We start from the raw sequence: 16694 nt of genomic DNA, 5'->3' as shown, positions 1-16694 counted from the left end.
GGAAGACCTCAGGGCACTGGCGCGGACCCAGTCTGTGCGGTCCTGCTCTGCTTCCCAGCTTATCCCTGCTGCTGAAGGCCTTATTGGGCCTCGAACCCTGACTTACAGGATGCGTTTTATACATAGTTTGACGAGTTCTCACACTTCAATTCTCGTCCCTCCCAATCAAGTCCATCTCCCTATCGGATTTAGGGCAGCCAGTGGCCTGCTCTTAGCAGAGTAGTTCTGCCTCTACTTTCATTGCAATGAAATCATACAAGACACATCTCCTTTGTGTCTTTCTTTTACTTCACACAATATGTCTGAGATCCATAAATGCTGTTTCTCATCTGCTTCTATTTATTTTAAAGTAAAATAATTCCTTTCCTTGCCCAGAATTAAGATATTTTCCCCCAACTAATAGTGCTGAACTAAAGTAATGTTCACATGTGTGTTTAGCTACTGGATGACAAGACAAAGGCTAGCACTACTTTGGACTTTGCCATGACTTTATGCTTGATTTTAAACAGGGACAGAGATCACCATTTTAATCTTACCCAACCCAGGAAAACCTAACCGTTCTCTGCTGCCTCAACAGTTTTCAACTGAGAATGACAGTAAGACATGCTCCGGGTACTCTGCCCTACTTCTAGCTTTGTGTCTCCCTTTCACATAAAAAGATACAAATTATAAAAAAAGCAAATGTTTTCTGAGTCTTTTAGAGCAAATGTTATTTAGAGGCCTGACTACTGCCTTAGTGCTTTGTGCAAAGGTGAGTGGAATAAGAACCTATCTGCAGTCACAGTAATGACACCACGAAGAGAGGGTGGGGGACCCAAAAACAATAACGAAACACCCCACTAAATACAAAATACCTAGTCTAGGTTAACCAGAATCTTAGCCTCTACACTGCCACGCCTCAGCCCTATGCAGGAATACACACTATGCCCATGCCCATCCAGTCTCCTCGTCCTACTATCGTCTCTCCCAATGAAGACAACCGCGTCCCAAACTCTATCCTATCTCTCACTACTTCCCTTTAGTGATTCATACTTAAAGCACCCACTCACTGCCAACAGAGGGCACACTAATAAATTCCTATCACCTGCTCTCTTCCCTGATGTACATAAAGCAGCCCCTCCCAGCCCCTATTAGTCCAGCCTGACAACTGTTTTTGAGACTGCCTCTGGCTCTAGACCAGAATTCATTCAGACTGGCTCTTCTTAAGGATCCTTAGGTTTTAGGGCCAAAGAAAAACAAAGCAACAAGATAAAGAACAAATTAAGAAATTTCTTTAACAAAAAGGAATATATAGTTATAACAAAATCACCTTGCTCTCCCCACCTACTAAACACTGTATTAATTAATATTCAAGTACCATCATTCTAAGCACCCATATTTCAATGTATTTTAATCTACTTGGGTGATTTTAAACTATCTTTTAGATTAAAATCGTTAATAGCATCATTATTTTATAGAGATACACAATCCCTAAAAATGTACAATCATCACCTGTATTTTGCAAAATACTTCCATGTTCATATATACCTACAATCATTTTTTAAGCCATTTTCAAAAAAAAAAGTAGAAATTTCAATAAATGATATTAGCAAGTGCACAGAGAGCAAAGTATGCCCAAAAAACACGAGAACCTCGACTGGCCCTGAGGGAGGAAATGCTGTAAGAGGAAAACACAAAATTAAAGCCACACTAAAATTATCCTTTTCACCATTTTCATTCAGAGACAAAAGAAACTTGAAATAACAAATGTAGACAAGAATACAAAGCTATGCTATGAGACACAGTAGCCACCAGCCATACAGCAGCTAGTAAGAATTTGAAATGCTGATAATCCAAATTGAGATTTACTATAAAATTAGTATGATTCCAGCTGGCTTTTCACAATTAGTCAATTCCAATTCTTAAAATTCAGATATGTAATACTTGACTCCCATAATTTGTCTATGCAATATAACTCTGGAAAGATACACTAATTACATTTTATATACTGATCATGTCTAAAACAGATTACTTTTAAATATCGTGTAATAAATCATCAATAAAGCACTATACAGACATCAGTGTGCCCAAATTTTGTGACCACCCTGAATTTAAAAATTAAGCAGGGCAGGCAAGATGTATCAGTGGTTTAGGAAACTGGCTACTCTCCTAACAAGTGGGCGGGGGCTGTCTCAGTCTTTGTTCCCTGCCACTGGATCCCTCTCCCACTGCCTGGACTGCTGGGTTGGGCCTCGGCGGAAAAGGATGTGCCCAGTCCTGCTGGGACTAGGCAGTGAGGAAGCAATGGGGGAAGAGATTTGTAAGAGTAGGACTGGGAAGAGTGTGGGGGTGGGTGGGCTGTGATTAGGATTTAAAGTGAATTTTAAAGTGAAAACAAAACACAACTACTCTCAGAGAGGACTTGGGTTCAAATCCTAGCACCCACAGAGATGCTATCAATCATCTAAATTCCAGTTCCTGGGGGTCCAGCACCCACTTCTGGTGAGCATGCATGTGATACAAGGTATACGCGTAAGCTAATACCAATACACATAAAATTAAAAATTAAATAAAATCATGTAAACAAAGAGTAGCCAAAAAAGCAAAATGAACAGACAGACAGAAACCTGCAGTACAGCATAAATGCAGATGGGCAAATAACCTCAGCTCCAGACAGACTCAGAAAGGAGTCGACACAGTAAGAGTGGTAGAGTCTCAGTCACTACTGACTCTTGACAACATCTGCTGCCCCAACAACCTATATTCTGTTTATAAAGCAAAACTGAGAGCCTGTTGCAGAATATTTGATCCACTGTGAACTTGGGGATTATGTTATTAATGGAAAAACCTGCTTCTGGTTGTGGCATGGCTCAGCCCTAATCCCAAACAATGAGAGTAAAGTTAGTCTGCAGAAGGAAGCCCCCATACTTGAGAATGATGTCTAATTGAGGGCAGACCAAGCGATGAGTCAGAGAAATGCCCCAGCCCTAAGGAGAGAGAAGGAAGGGAAGCTGCTTAAGACAGCAGTGCAGGCAGAGAGGAGGCGGTTTAACTGTGAGAGTTCGACAGGTTTAAGAGAGAACAAGGCAACACAGATGAACGCAGAACAAGCCACAGAATTAGGAAAGATTACATAAAGTTACTATGAGGCCAAGCAGAACAGTTCAGTGACAAGTGGAAAGAAGCCAGTTTGAATCAATCAGCTTGGAAAGGAATTTGAGCCTGAACAGCTGAGTTGAACCAGCTAGCCAGAGTTCAGAGAAACTAGAAAAGGTGAGTCTCAGGCTGACAACATTCTAGGCCTAGATAAGATTGTACACGAGCTTTCAGAACAAGGCCTAGCTTAGCAGACAGAGGCAGTAAACCTCAGAGACAACAATTACATCAAGCAAATTAAAGTTACTTTTACAAGAACTATTATATATTAAGCTAAAATTTGTTCTTACACTTTACAATTTGATTTAAGACACTGCTGACCAACTGAAAGCCAGTTTCCCCAAATTCAGGCTCAACCACTAAAGCTTTAAATTAAATTAAACAAACAAACTGTAAGACGCTGGGTATGTAGCTCAGTACTAGAATGCAAACTGAAGACCCCAGTAATAGATCCCCATCACCCCTCCCCAAAAAGAGAATGTGAAGATTTACTTGGATGGAATTACCAGTGCTCATTCTTATATTGTATAAATACAAGTAAATTTATTTTAAAGTAAAAACCTAATCTTGAGTCCCTGCAACAATGAGAATCACAAAATCTTACAAATGAAAAGATCATCAAGAATAAAAACAAAAACTCATCTCTTTCAAGCTTAGTGTGCAATGCTTGTGTAATTTCAAGAAAAATATCTTTTTAAAAAAAGATTTATTTTATTTATGAGGACACCGAAGCTGTCTTCAGACACACCAGAAGAGGGCACCAGATCCCATTACAGATGGTTGTGAGTCACCATGTGGTTGCTGGGAATTGAACTCAGGACTTCTGGAAGAGCAGTCGTGCTCTTAACCACTGAGCCATCTTTGCCAAACTGTATCAGTGCACAGAACCCTAGAGCCCTGTGGATACAGAAGGCCCACAGCGAGCACATGATGCACAGGCAGGAGGAGGACAACCTCATACAGGAAAAGCAAAGGCACCACAGGTAATATACCAAAGCCATGAGTTAGGGGAGCAGTGACAACATACTACCTGAGGACAGGAAACTAAAAGCAAATTAGGAGTATCAATCATCCTTTAGCTGAACTGTCAAACAGCCAGAGAACAAAAGGAGCAGCCATAAGTCAGTGACAGTATTATCCGACACTAGTGGTCAGCCATTAATCATTCAAAAAAAAACAAGGTCCTTTCCCAACACAAGTAATTTTACAGACATTCCCAAGTTTACTTTTTGTGGTGCTGAAGATCAAACCCAGGGCCCTAATCTAGCCCCATCCCTCCTTACTTGTCGACCAATCCACTGAAGCGCTGTTCCTCCTCTCACTAGCCTACCATTTCTCCCCCTCTCCCTTCTAAAAATTCTCCTCTTTCACTTTAGACACTAAGTGCAAACACCCAAGTTCCTAGTTTAAGGATTGCTTTTCTTTCTCTGGGTCTCATTCTAAACGGAAACCAACATTGCTCTTAAGTACAATTTTCCTTTCCTAATACACTCTAATTTCTGTTCAATTGTTCAAAAACTCTTCTTTTCTTTTTTAAAACCAGTGAAGCTCAGCAAGACAAGGCAGTACAAACCTGTAGTCCCAGCGACTGAAAGACTGAGGCAGGGGATCACTTGATTCCATGGCAGCCTAGGCAACAGTTAGAACAAACAAAACAACCAGTTAAATTCTAATCAGCTTTAAATGTGTAGAAAAAACATGCACATCCTGTGTTTGAAAGCAGTCAAAAGGGAGTGCAGCTGTACAGTGAACTAAAGAGTCATTGGCTATCTCTATCACAAGATCTATTGGGGGGAGTCTCTTTCTTGTTCATTACTACGTGAAACTGTACTCTGTACGCACATCCTTAACCCTAAACAATTGTGAACTTCTCACACCTCTGCAGGTTGTAGCCTAGAGTAAATGAAAATAACAGAAAGCATCCCAAATGTTAAACTTGGATTGTTTTGGGTTATTTTTTTCTCATTTGTAGAAAAATAATTCAGTAGAAATATTAGGCCCTTACCTTATAAGTAAATGTTTAATTTGGGTATTAGATACTCTCAAGCAACAGATCAACTTCTATGTTCTTCAACTCATAAGATTATCTACTAATTACCACTTTTCAATATTTGGAGCAATTACACTGAATCAAGAAAATGCAATTCAATTTAAGAGCCAATGATAGCAGCTTTGAGCTTAAAATATTTTGAAATCCATTTTTGTTTTGAAATGGTAACCTGGACTCACTCCACAGACCTCGCTGGACTCCAAGAGATCTGACTGCCTCTGCCTCCAGAATGCTGGGATTAAAGGCCTGTGCCACCTCAGCCCATGAATTCCTCCAATTTTTAATTCATCTATGTATCCTTTGTCTGTCCTGCTTCTTCTCAGGGACCTACCACCTATCAAAATACAAATTATCCACTTGCTTCACTTTCTGTTATACATTACAAATGGAAGAATTTAACCAACTTTTTTAGTTTTCATTAAAAGAGCAATTTCTCTGTTTCTATGATACAATGTATTTTTCACTAACCATCTCTTTTGTAGTGAAGGTCATTCTAAATAAACAAAAATCACAAAGCTCCTACAGACAGATGTTATTCTCCCTTTCTCCCTCAGTAATTGGTTCCATCCCTAGAAGCTCCTTCAACAGTAGACAGCATCCAAGAAGCAGACCCTTTTCACCTTAGCCCTGTTCTGCAACAGATACAAAATAAGTTTTCTAAGTAGTGATGCTCTAAGGTCAAGACGTTTAACTTTCCAGAGGTTAATTTAAAGCCTAAAAACACAATCTTGATGATACTTCTTTTTGCTCATTTAATTCTTTTTGAAAGGAAGTCTCATTACATACCCAGACTGGCCTGGAAACCTGGCATTTCAAAATTCTCCAAAAGAAAACATTGAATCTATTTAAACCTTAACAAGTGAACAATAAAGAATTTAGTATTGTAAGGACCAAATGGGGCTCCTGTTAAAGTACACTAGTCCAAGTGTTCAACCCCTGGAAAACACACACACACACACCCCACACACACAATCAACTTGGCAAGTCATGAAAGTTTCAAATATCAAAAGCCTTAGCAATAGGTCAACTGTGTGAAGTACAACTGACCAAGCTATAGGTTCTTGAAGTTAAATTATTTAAAGTTACATTTAAAATACCTACTGTTGAGGGGCTTGAGGGAAGGGGAAGCAGAGGCAGAGGCAGAGGCAGAGGCAGAGGCAGAAAGTTTTCTGTGCGTCTAAAGCCAGCCTGGTCTACATAGGAGTGGCAAGAGTGAGGGAGGTAGAAAGTGAGACTCCTAGAGAGAAGAAAAACCCAAGGAACAAACAAGGCACATGCTATACCGAGATACTGTAGAAATGCTCACTTTACTCAGAAGTGGTTTGTGTCAAGACCATAATTCAGAAGCAAAATGTTTCTATTAAAAGTAAATTGGGGAAATATAGCACTCTGAAATATGGAGGGAAAGAAAGGTATGGGCTGGGCGTGTAGCTCAGTAATAAATGGCTCATATATACCCTGGGTTCAATCTCACCTCTGGGGAGAAAAAACAAAACAAAAAGTGAGCTATATAATATTTATGTCTTCTAGAATACTAGGCTATTAAAATTAAAATAATTAATTTTCCAACATAATATTACATATAAATTTGGAAATGTTATGTAATAAAGAAGTCAGTAAAAGGTCCTTTTATCCTCACTGACCTAACTGCCTGGTCACACTACTGAAAACTAACGCAAAGGGTGTTCTTTCTGGGAGGACTAGAGATCAGATCAATCTTCTCAACTGAAACTACACAAAGACACTGACTAGAAATTGTTCTACTTGTAAAAAGACTTGAAAACAACCTGGGGCTGCAGCTTACCGAAAAAGTACTTCCTAGTATTTCTGAGGTCCTAGGGTCCATACCATGAGCACAGGAAAGCAGGGAGAAGGGGGGTGATCAAGGGGCATGAACACAGTGATTTTCAAATGACTCTCTAAAGAGTACAGTGAGTTGAAAACACCAGAAGTAAACAGCAACCACAACCCAGGTAAGAAGAGTACTCGGCAAACACCTGCCTAGCATTCACAAAGCCCTTGTCCTATCTCTAGCACTGTATCTCTCAAACCAGACAGGCCTGAGCACTCCAGTAACCCTAGAGCTCTCAGGAGGTGGAGGCAGAAGGTCAGAAAAGTTCAAGGATAACCTGAGATTTGAGGCCAACCTGGAATAAAGGAGACCATGTTCTTTTAAAAATAAAAATAAAAAAATTTAAATGTACACAGGCTTTTGTAGCTTTTTCACATGTACTCATTAACTGGTAGAAACTGTCAACAAATTCTCTTAATTTGAGATGTTCTGCATTCAGCAAATATAAAATACAAAATCTAAATAGTTCCAAATTTTATTCCATCTTACCATCACTGAGTTCACAGACCAGTGATATGCTAAGTAGTCTAAGCACGAATCTGGAGTCTGCTCAAATTTTCAATTATATCTCATATCCTCAGCTAATGAATCCTCTGAATTAATAGGACTCTGTTAACATTCTTGGCTACATTATACAACAAAACTTAAAAGATCAGTATTCAGGGTCATTCTAATTCTAAAGTGAGTTCACTAAAGTAAGAGAAAAGAGCTGAAGGGATGGGTGCCTTGGGGAGTAAAGGAGCCGCGGCATCAGGTATGACAAGCTAAGGTGGAGCATCAGGACGCACATGGTCGAGAGAACTGGGTCTGACCTCCACTCACGTCCTGCAGCAAGTGGCACAAGGGTGGGCAATGCCCCTCACTCACGTGTAAAATAAAGAAGGAAAATAGGAACAAGGAGGAATCACAGAAAACCTAAAACCGCCACATTCTTTAAATCTCTACCATCAATTATACCTTATACCTTAAAATCACTGTACAGATTTTCTTAAATTTTAAAGTTGAAAAAAATTAAAAATAAAACCACAACCAAAAATCCTTGTAGAAATCTGATACCATTGTTTTCCCCTAATTTCTAAAAACAAAAACAAAAAAATTGTATTTTGCAGAAAACACTAAGTACATATTCTAAAAAGTTAATTGTAGTCATTTTAGAAATATTTTTTTAACATAGCCTTGCTCTGTGGCCTTTGGAACTTAAAATCATCTTGTCTCAGCTTCCTGAGTGCCAAGAAAATAAGGCACTATTAGGATTAGATTATTTTATTCTTTTGTATACAAGGTATAGTTATGATATACCTTTAAATGATTACACATAACACAAATTCTCATGAAATATACATTACATAGGTTACAACATTAATAGTGGGAGGGGAGAACATTTCTTCTCAGTATCAGATACAATAAAAGAGATATTCACCAACTCATGTACAAGAACAGACCTTTCAGTTTTGGATCAGCTAATTTTTAATAAATCTCTGTAAAGTTTCCACTAAAAATTATACATCATAGGAAAGAAGCATTGTAACTTTCAAGAGCCACTTTTTTTGATCCAATCAACCTATGAATCAACTGTCTTAGAAGCACAACTATTTAGACACTATCCCATTCCTTTTGATCATATAATCTTAGGAGATTTAGTAGTTATGTGACTACTAACATAACACTGTGTGCTGACATGATTGTCACAGGAACTAGAAAAGCTCTCACCTATTCCTGGAGTCTTCACAGACACCAGAAACCAACATTAGAACCAGGCTCTGCCCATCACTTACAGGAATACTCAACAAGTTCAAGAAGAGTGGAGAAATACCAACTAAAATATGAAAAGCTCAAGTGACATACACGAACACAAGGTACCAGGCACACTGTCTTAGGAAGTTATGAAACAGAGAAACAGAAAGAGCAAAGCAGAGTTAGAGAGAGTGAGCGAGCTCAGGAGCTGGAGAGCAGTGAAGACAGGGGTTCAGTTCCCGATACGAAAATGGCAGCTCACAGCTGGCTATAACTGGTTCCAGGAGATCTCATGCCCTCTTACTCCCTCTTGGCCTCCACCAGCACCAGACATACACGTGGTAGTGTGCATGGATCATTTACACAAAGTAAGCACTCATAAAACAAATATTAAAAAAACTTTAAAAAAAGAGAAGAAAGACAAGAATGGTGGTACGCTATAATCCCAAGAATGTGAGGCAGGAGGATCACTTTGAGACCAGCCTAGGTTACACAGTAAAGCCAAAATCAGCCTGAATTACATTTTGCGATGCTATGTCAAAGAAAAAAACAAAAACCTCTAACAGTTTGGGGGGAGGGGAGGAATGTGTCAGATGTGTGGAAAGGATTGCTCCACTAAATAATAAACAGTGAACCAGTAAAATAAATAAGTTCTTACAGCAGCTCTCTGTCCATTTGGAAGGACACTTCCTTAAAGAAGATCACCATCTAGCTGGGTGTGGTAGTACAGACCTTCAAGCCCAGCACTTGGAAGGCAGAAGCCAGAGTATCTCTAAGTTCAAGGCCAGTGTGGTTTACACAGCAAGTTCATCACCACTGGGGTTATATAATCACTCCCCATGCCCTGGTCTTAAAATAAAAGATCATTTAAATATTATTGCAAGTTTAAGTCTATACTCTTGGGAAATTCTGTAATATTCACAATAACCTCCTTACTTAGAGACGATTTTTTTCAAAGAGGGCCTATAAAAGGACCACTGTAATTGCACAACAGAGAAAGTAAGTGAAATAATATCTATTAACACTCAGTGGCCACGGCGTGTTTCCCCATCGCCCAGAACACACTGTGACTTCTGCTCTCACTGCGCAGACCCCCCACTTCATCCATGCAGTGGCTCAAACATAAAGAGTTCCTGTGCTAATCCCACAATAAGCCTCAGTAATCCTCACATCACAGTAGCTATAAACCTTTGTTAACAGAAAAAGAATATTTTCCCCAAAATAGCCACATTAACATGAAGACAACTCAAATTCCCTTATAATCCCTTTCTAAGACTCCTGCCAGCTTTATTTTGATACATTAAACATGTGCGGCCTATTTTAAAAGTTCTGTGTGACTTACCAAAACAGCTTCGTAGTTGTTTTTAAGTTTCCAAGTTGTTTTTAGAAGCGCTTGAATACTGATGAATTTGGGCACTTATCAAATCCTTAAGAGGCATTTTTTGCCAAATATGATGGGCAAACGTCCTAGAGGTACTAAAACTGGTATTAGAGGTCATACAGCTTTTTTTAAAAAATGAAGAAATGGCTCTAATATTTACCAAGTCCTTCATTCATAAGTTTATTTCAGGGTTCCTTTCACTCTGTGCTTAATGATACTTTCTTTCCTTAAAGGCTTTTAAAGATAAAATTATGACGGACCACACAATACTGACCAGTCTATTCTTAATGGAACTCAAACTCGGAATAGAGTCCATAGTAATTTCATTTATGAAGTCCATTGTTAAGCAAGACACCCGACATTTTCGGACAGCGGTTGGGGGTCACACACAGACACTACGAGTCTGGTTAGGAGGAGCGAGAGAAACGGTTGGTTTAAAGCACAGGAGGAGGAAGGAGGCCCAGAGAGGCACAGACAGAAAAGCCAGAAAGATTTCACAAGGAAGTAGAGCGGAGCGCAGGGGAGGGCAGAAAGCGACCCGGAGAGCAACGCCGAACCGTGTTTTCCTGCGCGGCGTGCAGGACTGGGTGAACCGCGGCCTGGGGTGGCCCGCGCGCCCATGGGCGCTGCCTGCTTGCCGCGGCGCGAGGGTAAGCAGCCGACTTCCACGCGACCCCGCAAACTACTCCTTCGCCGCGCCCCCCGAAGCCTCGAGCGCCAGCGGAGGCGGCGGCCCGGGCCTAGCCCGGTGCTCCGAGAGCAGGCTGGACTGACGGCCGTTCCCCACTCGGCTAGGCGCACAGCGGCCTTACCTGGGGCGAAGGTGGAAGGCGAGGTTTCGCGGGCTCGCCCGCCGCACAGCCGCCCGCGGCCCCCGGCTTTCTCCCGAGACGCGACACCGCCTCCGCCGCCGCTTCGCCCTCGGGGGCTCGGCCACCGCCGCCGCCCGAGCTGTTTACACCGTCCGGCCCCTCACGCCGCCGCCGCCGCCTTCTCTCCAACCCAGCGCCGCTGCCGACTCGGCCGCCGCCACCTCCTCCGCCGCAGCCTGATATCTCTGGAGCATCTTCCAGCCACCGGACACGGAGAAACAGAGACTCCAGCCGCGCCGGCAGGAAACTCCCCCGCAACTGCTAGGGGGACCAGGCGGTCAGAGTACCAGCGGCTTTTCCGCCATTGAGCAGCGGCCGCTACGCTCCTTCTGCAACCCCCTCCCCGCACTGCCGTCTTTCCCCGCCCCTCTTTGAGCTCCGCCCCCCAAGGGCACCCATTGGGACACCGAGCGTGTCACCGCTGCCCTCGGTTTGCTGAAAAGCCTGTCAATCTATGTTGTCCCGCCCAACCTGGCTCCTAGTACCCTCTGTGCTTCCCTTTCCCCGCCCACACGGCCCCGCCTCTGAGTCTTTAATTTCCCATTGGGCGTCAGTGCCCACCTTTAATTGGCAAGGTCAACTATCCATCAAACACCGCCCACCAGTGAGGCCCAACCCTTCATTACCATTTACTTTATTTAACCCCGCCTCCGCCTAGCACTAACTCCTGACGTCACCGGCCGGCTCACCCTAGTAGCCATAGGTACAGTCCTCCGTCAGTCAAATTACGCCCCCACTTGGAGATCGATTTTCTTTTCTGATTGGTCCAAATGGAGGCCTGACCCTCCGATCATTGGCTTTCTCTGCTTGTCCTTCACCAAACCAATTTCCAAGTCCGTCACTTCGGCTTTTTTTAAATGAGCACGCAAAAGTATCCTAGAAGGGATTGGCTAGTCTTCGGAGGCGGCCAAGCTCCGAGTCTGCGGACCCTGCAGTTTTTGACCTCTACGCCACGCGGAAAACGAACACCATAAAGAAACCAACGGGCAGTCCAGTTATAGGTGGAAATTGGTCCCACCCGGAGTGGAGAGAACTGGCTCCTGATTGGCCAGGAAAGTGCCCCTAGACCCTCATTGGAAGAGATGGACGCCTCTCTTTGGCGTAGAGCTGTGAAGGGAGAGTACGGAGAGGTTCGAGAAAGGGCCTGGAGAGAGGCGTTGTTTTGCTTCAGCCACGGGTGGGGCGCACGCGGGAGTGCAAAACTGGGCGCGTAGGGCTCTGGGGAGGTGTTGCAGGGAGGGAAAGAGCCCCGGATGTTCCCTAACAATGAAATCATCTCTGACCAATCAGAGCCTCATTGTTGGGATACCTGCACGACCTGTCTCCAGCAGGGGAGAGTGGGCGGGAAGTTGAGAAGGCTGAAAAGCCACTTGAGAAAATGGGACAGGTAATCCCTTCAGGATGATTTTTGGGATGGTTCAGATTGTTCGTACGTCTTTTTTTTACCATGACCGCCTGCCTTCCAGCCCTTAGCAGTTCCGTGTTTTGTTTCTGGGTTCTGATTTTTAAAACTCCTGTCTAGGCTCTTGACATTCACTAGGTCATTCCTCTCTTAAAGAGCACCTGCATTTTGTTAGGCGTGGTAGGTAGAACTAGAGATACAAAAGTAAAACCGGCCGGCAGTCCCAGACTCGAATGGTAGGTAATCATTGAACGTGTGCAAAGGGTAGTGACGACATAAAGGATTCTCCATCTGGGTATGATTAATAGGAAGGCTTCACACACACACACACACACACACACACACACACACACACACACACACACACAAAATCAGGATGAATCCAGAATAAACTGCAGGAGTTCTACAAGACAGATGAAGGAAATGGTCATCTAGCAACCGCGTTTGGCTGGAAAGTGAACCAGGTTAATTCTTCCATATCAAAGTGTAATGGAGAATTTAAACGTTCACCTGAAGAGATTTTAAACACGTTCGTGTTGATATTTACGCAAGTCTGAAAGACGTTTTAAACCTTATTCATACTTAGGTGTAAGTTAGTTGGAACAATTTTGGCTTGGACCCAAGGGAGTGCAAATCCAGCTTTGGAGAGAAGGACAAATTTCTGAAGCAGTTTCAACAGTGAAACTGGCAGAAATATACATTTGGTTGCAATTCAGATTTTTCTGGAACTCCAGGTTTAAGAACACTATCTTAAGGTTTCTATTGCTGCCATGAAACACCATGGCAACCAAAAAACAAATTGAGTAGAAGAGGGTTTATTGGGCTTACACATCTACATTGTAGTCCGTCACTGAAGGAAGCCAGTATAGGAACACAAACAGCAGAAAGCTGCAGTCAAGAGCTGATGGAGAGGTGCCTGATCAGCCCACTTTCTTAGAGAATCCAGGACCACCAGCTCAGCATGACGTCACACGCAAGAGGCTGGGCCCTCCCCCATCAATCAATAACAAGAAAAATGTTCTACAGGCTGGCCCACAGCCAGATCTGAGGGAAGTATTTCATCAATGAAAGTTTCCCCTTCTCAGATGCCTTTGGCTAGTGTCAAGTTAACATTAATATCTAGCCAGCACAGATGGTGTTTTTACAGGATAGTGGGCAAACAGGTAGCTAAAATCAGAATCACCTGAGATTTCAAGCTACACATGCCTACAAAATCCAGAACTCTCAGGATAAAACTCAGAACAGTAAAGTTTTATTTTATTTATTGTGATTCTTGTCATTGAACTTTGAAAGTAATTTTTTAAAGTAATTCTCAGGCTGCTGGGTTTTTTTTTATTTTGCTTTAGTTTCTGTTATTTTGTGGGGGCTGGTTGTTTTTGTTTTTTATTATTTTGAGGGGGTTTTGGTTTTTGTTTGGCACACCAATTCTTAGACCCCATGGCACTGATAATTGAAAGCAACCATAAAAATTTCTTTCCTCGGGTTTTATATACTGTAGGTGAGCTTCAATAAAGAAAAGAAAGTAAGCCCAATTTAGTGCTGACTATCCCTTCAAGGATCCTCTCTCTCTCTCTCTCTCTCTCTCTCTCTCTCTCTCTCTCTCTCTCTCTCTCTCGGTGTGTGTGTGTGTGTGTGTGTGTGTGTGTATATACATGTTTGGAGTAGAGGTCTGAGGCTATTAGCCATCTTTGCCAGCCTAGGGATTATTTAAATGACTTACAGAATATATTTCCTTAAATCACACCCTTACTTGGGACACCTATATAAGAAGATTGAAGTATGGAAATTCCAAAATAGGGACATGCTAAAGATTAACAAATAAGGACCTGGATACGCTTGCCTAGAGAACTCAGGCAACCACACACAAGCATCAGAGCACTTTCTTACCCTACCTGATTTTCTCTTGATTATAACCTTGACAGACACTAAAAAGCCATATGAGATTCAGTAACGTAACTAGGCTGCAGAATGCATACAGCTCATCCTTTAATCACTAAAAATAATAAAACATACTGTTTTTTATGTCTAAGGCTACAATGAGATCACAGACAAAAATGATTGTTAGCTTTCTCAGTTACTGAAGCTTGACACCAAACCCTTAAAGAAGGCCTCCAAAAGATTCCTAAGTCCAAGCAGTGGTCTGTATCATTGTAGATATGTGATATGTCACACTCTTAACCTTGGTTTGTCCAGTCATAATGCCTTTCTTTAGAACCATATGAAGAGCAGTAGACAATCCTAATAATAGACAATACTCTCCAATATGTCACTTAAAACTGAAATAATGCTAAATGTAAGGTAGAAAATCACTCTGATTTAGAGGCCTTTTTTAAAATGTTGAGCAGTGGCCACTTTTGTTTGTTTCAAGACAGTGTCTTCTTACGTAACCCTGGCTGTCCTGGAACTCCCTATGTAGACCATGCTGACCTCAAATTCACCAAGATCCCCATTGAGTTTTAAACCCTGGAACAAACAGCTGAGGTGCCTATTCAACATATGAAAGCAGACCTGACTCCAGGTTCTCTCAGCATCCCTCAGTCCCTATGGCATACCCTGCCCTCTACCCTGAACATGGGCTTCCCTTCCCTCAGAACCTCTTCCCTACATAATTCTGACTTTTGGTTACCTGCCCCTTTTTGTACCTTTTGCCCCTATGGCCTTCTGGCTGCTTTTCTTGGTTCCCTTCTCTCCCTCCATCTCTCCCCACAAGGTTCAGGGGTATGACCACAACTGTCCCAGATGTGTCTCCCTCTGCCTATGCTCTCTCACATATCTATAATAAACTTTCTCCTCCACCATATGTGGGAGCACTCATGTCTTCTCCCTTTATTTTTTCTCTCTTCCTATATTTCCACTTCAATCTGCCTCCTTAAAAGCATGCACCACTGCACCAGCTCTGGGGTTCTTCTCATGGTAAGACATCAGGGCTGGAAAGATGTCTTTAGTCATAAAGAGTTTGCCTCACAGTCACTACAATCTGGTTTCCATACCCAGAGCTTCTATATTAAAAGCTGAGTTTGGGGGGAGGCGGAGCTGGAGAGATGGCTTAGTGGTTAAGAGCACTGATTGCTCTTCTAGAGGTCCTGAGTTCCCAGCAGCCACATGGTGGCTCACAACCATCTGTAATGAGATCTGATGCCCTCTTCTGGTTTTTCTGAAGACAGATACAGGATGTGTGTGTGTGTGTGTGTGTGTGTGTGTGTGTGTGTGTGTGTGTGTATACATAGTATATATATACTGAATTTGGTTGCATAGGATCGGTTCCAAGTACTGGGAGGGGTAGGGGGTGACAGAGACAACCAGCCTAGCCTAGTGGAGGTGCTTCAGACAGTGAGAGACCCGATTCTTAAAAAAACAAAACAATACCATGATCACCCCACACACACCTAAACACATGCTTCTGCACACACACATGCAAATAAAATAATCAGATAATCACATTTCCAGCAAATCAGGACGATCCACAAGTCCATCCTGGGCATAGTGCTTCCAACACCACACAATTCTTTTAGACTTTTAAATGGGGCATTGTACATAGCAGTACCTAATGGTGATCTACGTTGCCATGGAAATCTTCATGTTTCACTTTAAGAACCTCTTATCTATTCACTGTATCCATTTGTGTCCCTGCTTCATACAAATTACCAAGCTGTCTTAAGGTATTTTGGTGTTGAACTTCAAGTACCCTGATTTGAGTTACACTGAGATGTTGTGTTAAACCTAAGTCCTCACAAATGACAGGCCACCACTCTACCACCACTGACTGGATATATTCTACTACTGTCTGTTTTCTTCGGGGTGTGTGTGTGTGTGTGTGTGTGTGTGTGTGTGTGTGTGTGTGTGTGATATTCTGTTATATACATATATATTATAATGATATAATGATGTATGTTATTTCTCTAGAAAACGTTGACTAATGCATCTGGGGACACATTTTAGGCACTCTGGATCGAGCTAAGGATGTAGCTCAATAGTAGAGAATTTGTATAGCATGCGCTATCCCATGGATTTCATCTCCAGCATGGCATTTTCCCGGGCTACTCAGAATCCATGGCCTGCTATTGATATGTTGGTACCAGGAACCTGGCCCTGTTGGCATTTACAAACACCTTTAAAACTGTGCTTCTGTTCTACCTATACATAGATGAAAATAAACCCAAACAGAGGCAAAATCATGATGCCGGACCATACAGACATCAGCAGGCTATTGATGTACCCGGCCCTCTCCATTCAGAGCCACTAAGAACCTCAGGTTTTGAGATCTTAAG

The 16694-nt window shown here is 42.3% G+C and overlaps 1 protein-coding gene across 5 annotated transcripts in view; it reads right to left on the bottom strand.

The window, feature by feature from the left end:
- The window catches only part of PPM1B (protein phosphatase, Mg2+/Mn2+ dependent 1B), a 57783-nt gene extending 46422 nt beyond the window's left edge, over window positions 1-11361 (bottom strand). For all 5 annotated transcript variants that reach the window (XM_080915024.1, XM_080915027.1, XM_080915025.1 and 2 more), the window contains exon 1: window positions 10965-11361. The gene's annotated coding sequence lies outside the window, so the exon portion shown is untranslated. The remainder of the gene's footprint in view (window positions 1-10964) is intronic.
- Window positions 11362-16694: the final 5333 nt, after the last annotated feature.

Source organism: Micromys minutus (assembly GCF_963924665.1).
Source record: "Micromys minutus genome assembly, chromosome: 3".
In the NCBI taxonomy this organism is placed as follows: domain Eukaryota; kingdom Metazoa; phylum Chordata; class Mammalia; order Rodentia; family Muridae; genus Micromys; species Micromys minutus.
This window is presented reverse-complemented; position numbering and strand designations above follow the sequence as displayed.